This window comes from Dendropsophus ebraccatus, chromosome 1, assembly GCF_027789765.1.
Source record: "Dendropsophus ebraccatus isolate aDenEbr1 chromosome 1, aDenEbr1.pat, whole genome shotgun sequence".
In the NCBI taxonomy this organism is placed as follows: domain Eukaryota; kingdom Metazoa; phylum Chordata; class Amphibia; order Anura; family Hylidae; genus Dendropsophus; species Dendropsophus ebraccatus.
The window spans coordinates 140,661,622-140,674,166 of NC_091454.1; the positions used below are offsets into that span (position 1 = coordinate 140,661,622).

General features: G+C 41.9%; 1 protein-coding gene across 3 annotated transcripts in view; it reads right to left on the minus strand.

The window, feature by feature from the left end:
• The window catches only part of SCAPER (S-phase cyclin A associated protein in the ER), a 209,141-nt gene that overhangs the window by 91,083 nt on the left and 105,513 nt on the right, over nucleotides 1-12,545 (minus strand). The window lies entirely within an intron of this gene.

Here is a 12,545-nt window from a genome sequence, read left to right on the forward strand (position 1 = left end):
CTCAGTCAAGTAATAGAAATGGGCATGGAAAACATAACAAAATAAGTTTTAATACTGACGAATTATGAACAAACTGAGGGTATTGTCCCATGCAACAATGGCCACATAAAATGAAACACTATGCCCACAAGCAGTAACAAATAGCTACATTTCAGTCCTTTTTTTAAACATTATTATAAAAATGATCTTATGTTATACAGCAGCATTCGTTTTTACTATCTATTTTTTCATTGGCTAAACACTGCCCCTCTAGGTACACCAAATCCGGAAATGTCCTTGTGACAGACACCTGTGTAAGCATAGCATACAGTGCTGGCATTGCAGATTTCTATTGTTTTAAAACATTTTACTGAATGCTTTATTGAAAAGTGAATTGTGTTGGAAGGCTGTTTTTGATTGCTTTATCTTTCTATACTAAAAGTAAATCAATACATATTTTAGATTAACAAGCATACTGATGCGAATTTTGCTCTGGGCGGCGGCTGGTAAGGGGGCCAGCATTGTCATCCCGCTGCGAGTATGGAATCACATTGAAAATGAGAGTGAAGTTATCCGCAGCGGATTTCGCTTAGGTTTTGTCGTGTGGCTCATAATAAAATAGATATAATGTAAAGAACAGATGCTACTTCTACTCTTTTTTTTAATTCACCCCTGGTGTGTAGAGAAACTGTAGTATCTGTTCTTTATATTATCTAATTTATTATAATCCACACCTGGTTTTAGCTTCATAGCTGAATTACAAAACCTGAGTAAGTTTATTTCCCACAAAGTCTTTTTTCTCTTTCTCTTTTGGTCAGTATAGCAGTGCCTTGAATTACGAGCATAATTCGTTCCGGGGCCGCACTTGTAATTCAAATCCACTCTTAAGCCAAAGCAAATTTTCCCATTAGAAATCACTGAAATGCAGACAATTAGTTCCACACCCCAAAAATAATGATTTTTTTATTCTGAACAACATATAGAACAGATGGAACAAACAATGAGAAACAGCTGAATATGTGATATTATAAGTTACTGTACAGTATAGCAATCAGCATGTGGAGTATAATGTTTAGTAAGTGCATAAGAATGAAAAAAACAGCAACAGTCTGTAGATATAGGATGGAACTACAGATCCCCATAATGCAGTAGCTTAGTACAACAGGCTAGAATAGAGAAGCTGGCCTGCTGTCAGAGGGGTTACAGCTATAAAAAGATATTACCTCCACAGTCCTGTCCCCTGATGCAAGCCCCAGCCTGAAGTGGATCTGCTATAATTTGGAAGTCGAAGGATAGTTCCGGGGTCAGAGTACAGTGCTGTAGACCACGCTATGCAGACCATGCCCCTCCCCACTCGCCCTCCCACCTAGTACAGGGAGCTCATAAACCAAAGCAATGCTCTTAAACCAAGTTACAATTTTGAAAAAACTTGTATATGTCCACTTGTTTCTAGTGGGGGCATAATGCACTTCTTTATTCTCATACTCAGGGTCTTTTGTTCTGGGGTCCTCTTTTTTGCTGTATGTGGGGTTTATGTGTCTTGTTAGTTACGTAATTGTGTTATCTGTTGTACTTCATGGACCTATGATTTGGGTTCTTTTATCTCTGTGAACAATAAAAGTATTTCTCATTTCCACGGATATGCATTTTTTACCTTGTCTGTATTAGCAGAATACAACGTGTATACATTTACATATAGTGCTAGGCTTTGTCCTGGAATCTCCTCTGTGTGTGGCAACCCCAGAGACCTGTTTAACCAGCTAAATGGTCCTCCGTCTCCAAGGCTGGCAGTGTGAGTGACAGAAGACTAATAGGCTTAGCGGCTGCCTTCCAGTAACACTGCCAGAAGGGGGATAACAGGGAGACGACCTGAATTACACTGCATAGGGATCCTTCCAATTTCAACTACAAGTTACAATTACCTCAGCTAATGAAAGGAACAACAGCTGTTAATGTGGAGGGGGCTTTTCCCAGGTGAGGGGTCAGGACAGCTTTGTACTTGACTTAATAAGAGCAGACATGGATTGGACAATTAACCCTTGCTTCAGAGGAAAAAAGCACTCTATGTGGACAGGAGACATCTCCAAAATATGATTTATGGATTGCTACGCTTATTGCTGCTGGTGCACAACAAACATAAAACATTATCCTTACCTGTCCATGCTCCCTTAGTATCCTCCTCTGGTGTAACTGGTGTCTTCCACTGACTTAAGAGCCTCCACTACCAGTGGGAGACACCGATGACACCATAGGAGGGCACAGAAGGGACGCAAACAGGTGAGGATAACATGTTTATTGTTTTATATGCACCATCAGCAGTATGTTTAAGGGTACAAACACGCACACCGTATACGCAGCGTATTTACTGCTGCGATACGCAGCAGATTAGATCTAAATAACTGAACACAGCATCAATTCTGAACCACCAAGTCTGCTGCAGATCTGCTGCGTATCTGCTGCGTATAAGGTGTGTGTGTTTGTACCCTAAAAAAAATAAAAATGGCTGACTACTGGACAACCCCTTTAATTTCTCTATCTGAGACATGCATACACACAGAGGTTAATTCTAAAGGAGGCCAGTTAAGCTATCAGTCTCACCAGGAGAGAACACACAAACTTCATACAGGTATTTTTCTTGTTGAAAACAGAACCCTGAACCCAAGTGCTAACATTAGTCATCAACTTTTTTTTTTCTCAAGGACTACCAACTACAAGTACTACTGACTATATTTGCAGTGTACTGGGAAAGACAAGGAATCACCTGTATATCCCAAAATACAAATGACATAATGATGTTCCTTAAAGAACTTATATATGGTAGATAGGATCTCTAGGACTGGGGCTGAACTGTCATCATATCCATTATAACTATATCACAGTATCACAGGCATAATCATCATTACTAACTCTAATAGAAGTCTCTGTCTTCCCCCACGTAGAGAGGTTGTGTTGAACAGTCCTTGCAGTTGACAATATAGGGAGTTCTAGCAGAGATGTGACATGTGATTTCTAAGGGGGTCACCGTCAGATCACATGGCCCAAGTACAGCAAAGGATTCCATGATTTTTCAGACTGAAAAGAAACAACTAAATGAGGTAACATTAGCTGAATAAAATGTACTGGCCATCTAGCTGCATAATGAATAAAATAAGAAAAACAAAAAAACTGGACTGCTTCTTTCAAGTGCAGTATTTGAAGGGATACTAAATGATACAGTTCCAATGTCATTAGAAAAGTGTACTTTTATTATCTATATCTACTTGTAGATATATTTTTCTACAGTGTTTACAGAACCTTCTAAATTTGATTCTCCTTCCTACACAATGGAACCTAGAGAAACTAAGTAATAATGGAGTATACAGTAGCACTGTTACTGTTAAATGTCTTGACCAGACATTGCATATTAATGGGGGTAGTGAATCTTCTTACCAGCATAGGCATTTGGCTGATTGGTTGTGATGGGCCATGTGCTCTCTAGAATAATACACGAGTATCTCCAAGCCATCCTCTCAGAACATTAAAGCACATGGCCTACTATCTTTTTTGTTGCTGCATGTCTCATGCATTGTTTCATCCCAAAGCCAGATGATTCTTTGTGCAGTCTTGTCATGCCTCCTGCTGCCTGAGTGGTAGAAGGGCCTAAGTATCATAAATCTAAGTATCGTTATAGCAGACACATCTCCATTTTTTGACCACTTCAGCACCTGTAGCTACATGTGATCATTAGTAGTCACTCAGACAAGAAGTGGTACCTAGGCTACCTAAAGTAACATATCCTGAAAAACAGATATTTTTCACCCATATGTTGCATTGGAATATGTATGAAAACTGAATCTAATATACACAGCCCATTGTTTTCAATTCGGAATACATAACGTAGTTCACACTTTTTCAAAATCTGTGTAGATAAGTAACATTATTCTGTGCATGGTCCAAGTGGAAAATTAGGACCATTAAAATCTAAATCCACACACAAAGGCCCAGTAAACTGCCCACAGCAACCAATCACAGCTCCTCTCTCATTTTACCAGAGCTGAGCTGTGGTTTACACCAGTGAATATTTTACACCCTTTGATAAATCTCCCCCAAAGACAGTAAATATGCTGCAAAAGTTAAGTGCACATACCCGAACGCACTCTAAAGGTTCCCATTTACCTTAGACTTTAGTCAGAAGAACCTGCAGTTTGCCGCAATTTCAGCTGTCAGTAAAAGGTGTATGGGGCTCTCCCAACCGTCCACGAGAAAGGGCCGGGCATGACAGCTTTCGCTGTGACTTACCCTTCCCTATAGATTCTAGAAAACATTGCCGAATGTTCCTGTGCATGGGGAGGACAGGGGCTGGATGGGGGACATAACTGACCACCGAACCATTGTTTCGCGGTCAGCTAATGAAAGTGTATGGCCAGCTTAACTGTAAGTTTACATATACTATATACACTGTGGATTTTATGCTATGTAAATCAATACAAATGAATAGTTGAATAAGCATAAAATCTGCAGTGTATACAGTGCATATGAACATATCCACAGATTGTCATTTAGGCTGGGTTTAGACCACTATTGTACTGCCGATGTATATGGGTAAAGACAGGCATGGGCCATATTCACTTTAATGACTCAAATGTAGTTGACTAGTGACTACTTTTGGGTCACTTCCTTAACATATACAGGTGCTGTCTATGCCGGCATCCTGTTTAGACAGTTTCCAACATATAAGCTCTCTAAGAAACATCTTTCTATGATGCAGAATATGTACATGTCCATCTGCCTGCATACCTACATTTATCAATTCCAGTAATACTCAATCTTCCTGTAATTCTTCTACTGCTACTACTAATGGAAGCTACTATAAGAGAAGTGTTGGATTCTGGGAAGAAACCTGGTGCAGCACGGATCATGTTTGCATCTGTGATATTTCTCTGAGAGGTCATTTTGATTACAGGAAATTTCACCCCAATATGTTTTATAAGCGTTGTGTTAATGTTTAAATCAAATTGTCTCATTTCTCCTTAATAGGATCACGGTGAAGTAACAAGCCGGTCACCTCATGACTCTGTAATAAGGCAGCATCGGAACCTTAACTTCATTACAGTCCAGGCAGCAGTTTCAATTTAATTAGATGCTCAATGAAAACCACTGCCAACTTTTTGATACGTTGTGACTTTTTACAACGTATTTACCCTTTTATGGGCCGAAAACCAGTAATAGTGACTCTATAAATACAACATTCCAATCAGACATTCATCAAATCCCAGGTCCAAAGATAAATTAGAAGAATGACCCCTATGATACACCATAGAAGGAAAAGTACAGATTGTCCAAGAAGGCCATAGTGCAAAGATCTAGCAAGCAGGTGTAATCCGAATCTCATGGAGCTTTCCAGCTAAATCACAGCCTGACTTGCATCAGCAACAAGATGAGTTCCTGAATGTCCGCAACAGTCTGATTCATTCCTATGCAGTTCTGATCAATTTCCTGAATAAGTGCGGACGGACATAAATATTTCAAGGCAAATCAGGTTACTATAACTCACACTTACAAAGGCAGAACCTGGAGCTCTTAACATCATTTATTAATACTTACGGTAAACAGACAGAACGACTGAGTGAAGTCCGAGGGTGTGCACACAGCACAAAGGCAGTACAAGGAGATAAACAGCAAAAGAAGGCAGAAAAAAGGTCTGAACTATTTCTTATACATAAAAAATATGATATGATTTATGAGGTTTTAGTAAAAAAATAAACCCAAAAATATTAATAAAATAACTATTTCTGGACTTTCAGTAGGGTAAACATATTAAAACACACAAAAACAATTCTGTTTTATTAATAAGTGGCCAATAGTTTAAACTTTAAAGCAACTCTGTACCCACAGTCTAACACCCCCAAACCTCTTGTACCTTCGCATAGCTGCTTTTAACCCCTTAACGACCGCGGGCGTAGGTTTACGCCCTGGGGCTGCCTCGGGGAGTTCAGAGCTGGGCCGCACGGCGACATGTAGCCCGGGACCGCGGCAATTAGCGGGCATGTGCCCGCTAATTACCCCGTGAGGACCGGACCAAATTAGATTTTGCTCATCCGTTTTTTCCTCCTTGTGCTTAAAAGGCCATAGCAGTTGCATTTTTTCACCTAGACCCACATGAGCCCTTATTTTTTGCACCACTAATTGTACTTTGCAATGACAGGCTGAAGTTTTTTCATAAAGTACACTGCGAAACCAGAAAAAAAAAAAAATAATTGGTGAAATTGAAAAAAAAATGTTCCTCAAGTCATTACGATTACAACAATATGTAATAAGTATAACTTTTCTTTTATCTGATGGCTTGTAAAAAATTCAAACCATTGTTAACAAATATCTGTTCCTTAACCCCTTAACGTAAATTTACGCCCCCACGTACTGGTACTTAGCGCAAATGGGCGTAAATTTACGCCCAATGTTTCCCCGATCGCTGTGTGTTCACACACAGCGGTCGGGGAAGATGGCCTGCTATAATGTATAGCAGGCCATCTCTGCTCGTCGGCACGGGGGGTGATTAACTCCTCCCATGCCGACGATCGCTGCTATGGGCTGATCAATACAGATCAGCATATAGTAGCTAAAAACAGCTTTCCGGGTCATCGGTGACCCGGAAAGCACTGGCGATTGGTGCTGTCCGAGACAGCACCAATCACCATTAGTGTCCGGGGAAAAGATGGCGCCAATGCCACCCCCACGATCGCCGTGATAGGCCGGCCAGTACTGGACGGCCCATCACGGCAATCAAACAGTTAAAAAACAGTGTCCCCGGGTTCTGCACGCCTCAGCTAGGTAGCTGAGGGGTGCAGAACAGGTGTGTATAGTGTAGGTGCACTATACTCACCAGATCTGGGCGTCCGGAGCAGCGATCGGGTCCTGCGCGTCCTCGCGTCTTCACTTCCAGGTTCGACCGGGTTCCGTCGGCAATTTCCGGCTCTTCAGGCTTTTCCGTGGCCCCTATCTTTGGCAGTCTTCGTCAGCTTCTCTGTACTGCCCCCTAGCGGCTGATTTTTTTTTTGTTTTTGTTTATCAAAATATTTTTTTTTTACTTTTTATTCGCCCTAACGCCGCTGAGTGCTGATCAGCATAGCACGTAAGTGCGCCGCTGATCAGCAACTCCTCCTTTTTGGCGTAGGGGCGTTTTTCCCCCCTATATCCTACCACCACTGTCTGCTGATAAGTACCGCACACAAGTGCAGCATTTATCAGCAGCTTCTTTTTTGGCGTAGAGATATTTTTTTCTTACTGTCAAAAAAAACTAAAAAACACTACACTACACCACACTACATAAAATAAAGTTTTACACTACACCACTACACATTTACATACCCCATATACTAGTCCCGGTATAAAGATGGCCCCCAGGGTGTTTTCGGCGTCAGAGGCATACGTTATTATTGCCTTCGACAATGAAACAGCCAGTGAGGATGAATGGGGGGATCCTTCTTTTCTCCATTCATCCTCATCCTCCTCATCCAGTGACGTGTCTGGGGGTAGCGTAGCGTACGCTGCCCCCCAGACACGTCTTTTCCGCCAGTACCGTCCCAATAAGAGATCACGGTATGGCGTGAAATTCTCCAAACTCTGTGAGAGTACCTCAGGGTACACTTACAGATTTAGGGTACGTGAACACTGCGGAATGGCGAAGGATAACCCTTTGTGCATTCCGCAGCTGGCACCCGCCGGCGGACTGATGCGGGCGCGTGTCTCCACCCATGTCATAGACTCCATTCTATGCACGGGCGGATTCCGTTGTCCGTCCAAAAAATGAACACCTTCATTCTTTGGACAGAGGGCGGAATCCGTCCGTGCATAGAATGGAGTGTGACATGAGCGGAGACGAGCGCCTCCGTCAGTCCGCCGGCGGGTGGCAGCTGCAGAATGCACAAAGGGTTATCCTTCTCCATTCCGCAGTGTGCACGTACCCTTAGAGTGTATGATAGAAGGGACACACGAATCCAGCCCCAGATGCCCCCCCCACCCTCGGAGTTAGTGGGAAGATCGTTCGGGAATTGATCTTCCCACTGCTGGATAAAGGTTATCACCTGTACGGGGATAACTTTTATACCAGCACCCCCTCTTCCGGTCCCTCGCTGCCCGAGCTACTGTAGCTTGCGGCACGATCCGAAAATATCAGAAGCAGTAATAGAGCCCTAATATTTAGCAGCCATGGAGCGGACCCAGCGCTTCTGGATATGAAGGACCCCGTATCGCACCAGGGCAACATTTTCCAGGTGCCGTTCCCCACACTGGAAAACAGGAGACCCCAGAAGAAGTGCAGAATGTGGCGTAACAGGGGGATCAGGAAGGACGTCATTTTCCAGTGTGACCCCTGTCCTGATCACCCCGTCCTCTGCATACTGGATCGCTTTAAGGCGCACCACACGTCATCGGAGTTCTACATTTTCTAAATTCTGTCCCTTATTCCTATTTCAGGGGTCACGTTGATCCAGGGATTATTCTGATTGCCATTATGGAGTCGGGAAGGAATTTTTCCCCTGTGATGAGGCTACTGTCGTCTGCCTTATGAGGGTTTTTTGCCTTCCTCTGGATCAACACAGGTTGAATTTGATGGACACCTGTCCTTTTCAACCTTATAAACTAATAATTGGCCTAATACCCCCAAATAAATTAGAATTGTCCCTTTTCCCCAGCTAAATAGGTATGGCCGCCATTCCCATTAGAGGAGGCCATGATGCAATTACAAAGCCTCTGTGCGTCCAGGACAGTAGAAGCCCCCCACAAGTGACCCCATTCTGGAAACTACACCCAATAAGGAATCTAACGAGGGGGGCAGCGGGTATATGGCCCCCTGGTGACGGCCACATTTGAAATTGAAAAAAATTGTATTTTTTATTTTCACGGCACATGTTCTACACATGTGCCCATTACCAGTGGGGTCCATATGCTCACTGTACTCCTTGTTAGATTCCTTATGGGGTGTAGTTTCTAGAATGGGGTCACTTGTGGGGGGTTTCTACTGTTCTGGCAGCACAGGAGCTTTGTAATTGCGACATGGCCTCCATCCTCCATTCCAGACTCTAAATGGTGCTCTGTCCCTTTGGTCGCTTGCCCTGTGCCCATATGGCACATTATGTCCACATGTGGGGTATTTTCGTACTCAGGGGAAATTAACCTACACGTTTTGCATTCATTTTCTTTTTTAACCCCTTGTGAAAATTGAAAAAATCAAGGCTAGACCAACATTTAGTGTAAAGAATGTTAAATTTTTACACTAAATCATTGATCTTGTCTTGATTTTTTCATTTTCACAAGGGGTTAAAAGATAAAAAAAAAAACACAAAATGTGTAGAGCGATTTCCCCTGAGTACGAAAATACCCCACATGTGCACATAAAGCACCATGCGGGTGCAGGGTAAGCCTCCAAAGGGAAGGAGCGCCATTTGGCTTTTGGAGGCTGGATTTGGCTGGAATGGATTTCGAGGGGCCATGTTGCATTTAAAAGGCCCCTGTGTTGCCAAGACAGCTGAAACCCCCCACAAGTGACCCCATTATGGAAACTACACCCCTCAGGGAATGTAACAAGGGATGTAGTGAGCATATGGACCCCACTGGTGACGGGTACAAATGTGGAACAATGTGGCGTGAAAATGAAATATAAAATTTTATACACTATAATATTGGTCTAGCCTTGAATTTTTCATTTTCACAAGGGGTTAAAAGAGAAAAAAAGCCACAAAATGTGTAGAGCAATTTCCCCCAATACCCCACATGTGGACATAAACCGCAATGTGGGTGCAGGGCAAGGGAAGGAGCGCCATTTGGATTTTGGAGGTTGGATTTGGCCAGAATGGATGATGAACGCCATGTCGCATTTACAGAGCCCTCATGCTGCCAAAACACTGGAAACCCCCCACAAGTGACCCCATTCTGAAAACTACACCGCTTAAAATAAATTTTTCTTTTTTCACGCCAAATTGTTAGGAAAATCTGTGAAGCACCTGTGGGGTCCAGATGCTCACCGCACCCCATTCCTTGAGGGGTCTAGTTTTCAAAATGGTGTCCCTTTAGGGGTGTTTAGGTTTTGGCACCCCAGAGCCTCTGGCAACCTGAAGTGGTACAGTCAGAAATGACCAAATATAACGGAGCCATTGAAATTCACTAGGCGCTCCTTTATATCTGAGGCTTGTGGTTGCGTCAAATAGCGCAATAGGGCCACATATGGGGTATTTCTATAAACTGCAGAAACGGGGCAATAAATATTGGGGTGCATTTCTCTGGTAATAAGTTAATAAATATGAAAAATATTGGATTACAATAAAATCTCTGCACAGAAAATTAAAATTTTCAAATTTCTTACGCACTTAGCTTTTATTTCTGGGACTCTCCTAAAGGGTTAAAAAACTTTCTGGATGTGCTTTTGAAGAGTTTGGGGGGTGCAGTTTCTGAAATGGGGTGCTTTGTGGGGCTTTCTAACATACAGGCCCCTCAAATACACTTCAAACCTGAACAGGTCCCTAAAAATATCTGATTTTGAAATTTTACAGAAAATTTGGAAATTTGCTGCTTATGTTTTACGCTTTCTATTGTCTAAAAAAAATGAAATATAGTTTAATAAATGCCGGCAACATAAAGTAGACATGTTGCTAATGCTATTTAATATATAATTTATGTGGTATAACCACTTTCTGTATAAGCAAAAAAGTTTCAAAGTTGGAAAAATGCATTTTTTCACAATTTTTCACGTTATTTGTTTTTTTTTCATAAAGATTTGTTATAAGTATCGACTCCAATTTACCAGAAATGTAAAGTACAATATGTCACGAGAAAACAATCTCAGAATCAGCCGGATAGGTAAAAGCATCCCAAAGTTATTAATAAATAAAGTGACTCTGGTCATATTCATAAAATTTGTCTCTGTCATTAAGGCCATTTCAGGCTCTGTCTTTAAGGGGTTAAAATCGCTCTATTCCCAGCGCTTTTATCCTTTGGTCTATGGGGCTGCGTGAGGTGTCATTTTTTGCGCCATGATGTGTTCTTTCTACCTGTACCTTGATTTTGCATATGCAACTTTTTGATCGCTTTTTATTACAATTTTTCTGGATTTGATGCGACCAAAGATGCAGTTTTCCACTTTGGGATGTTTTTACGCTTATGCCGTTTACCGTGCAAGATCAGGAATGTGATAAATTAATAGTTCGGGCGATTATGCATGCGGCGATAACAAACATGTTTATTTATTTATTTTTAACATGGGAAAAGGGGGGGTGATTCAAACTTTTCTTAGGGAGGGGGCTTTTTATTAATAATGACACTTTTTTTTTTTTGCACATGTACTAGAAGCCCCCCTGGGGGACTTCTAGTATATGCACACTGATCTCTCATTGAGATCTATGCTGTATAGTTATACAGAATAGATCAATGAGATCTATGCTGCTGCAGCCAAAAGCAACTGAGTGCCGAGCCCGGATCAGCGCCATTACGGTGCTGAACCCGGCCGGTAAAGGATGTGTGGATCGCTCTTCCGGGACAACGTCCCAGGGGGGCGAACCACCCCACCAGATAGCAGGGATTCGGCTGCATAAAGGATTCAGATGCAGCTGTCAACTTTGCTTGGGCCGGGGTCCACGCCGTAATGGCGCTGATCCAAGCTCGGCACTCGATTGCTTCCGGCTGCAGCAGCCGGAAGCAATCGAGTGCCTATCTCTTTGATCTACTGTATAACTATACAGCATAGATCTCAATGAGAGATCAGTGTGCATATACTAAAACTCCCCCAGGGGGGCTTCTAGTATATGTGTAAAATAAATAAATAAAGTGTTGTTATAAATAAAAATTTCCCTCCCTCTAATAAAAGTTTAAATCGCCCCACTTTTCCCATGTTATAAATAAAAATAAATAAATATGTTTGGTATCGCCGTGTGCGTAATCGCCGGAATTATTAATTTATTTCATTCCTGATCTCGCACAGTAAACGGCGTAAGCGTAAAAAAATCCCAAAGTGGAAAATTGCGCATTTTTTGTCACATCAAATACAGAAAAATTGTAATAAAAAGCGATCAAAAAGTCACATATGCGTAAACAATCGATAGAAAGAACACATCATGGCGCAAAAACTGACACCTCACACAGCCCCATAGACCAAAGGATAAAAGCGCTATAAGCCTGGGAATGGAGCGATTTTAAGGAACATATTTTTGTTACTAATGGTTTGAATTTTTTACAAGCCATCACATAAAAGAAAAGTTATACATATTACATATCGTTGTAATCGTAACGACTTGAGGAACAGATATAACAAGCCAGTTGTATCTCAGGGCGAACGGCGTAAAAACAAATACCCCTCAAATAAACAGAATGCCTTTGTTTTTTTCAATTTCACCACACTTTTTTTTTTCTGGTTTTGCAGTGTACTTTATGAAAAAATTCAGCCTGTCATTGCGAAGTACAATTAGTGGAGCAAATAAAATAAGGGCTCATGTGGGTTTCTAGGTGAAAAAATGCAACTGCTATGGCCTTTTAAGCACAAGGAGGAAAAAAAACGGAACTGCAAGTCTTTAAGGGGTAAATCCAAGATCTCTCCTGGAGTC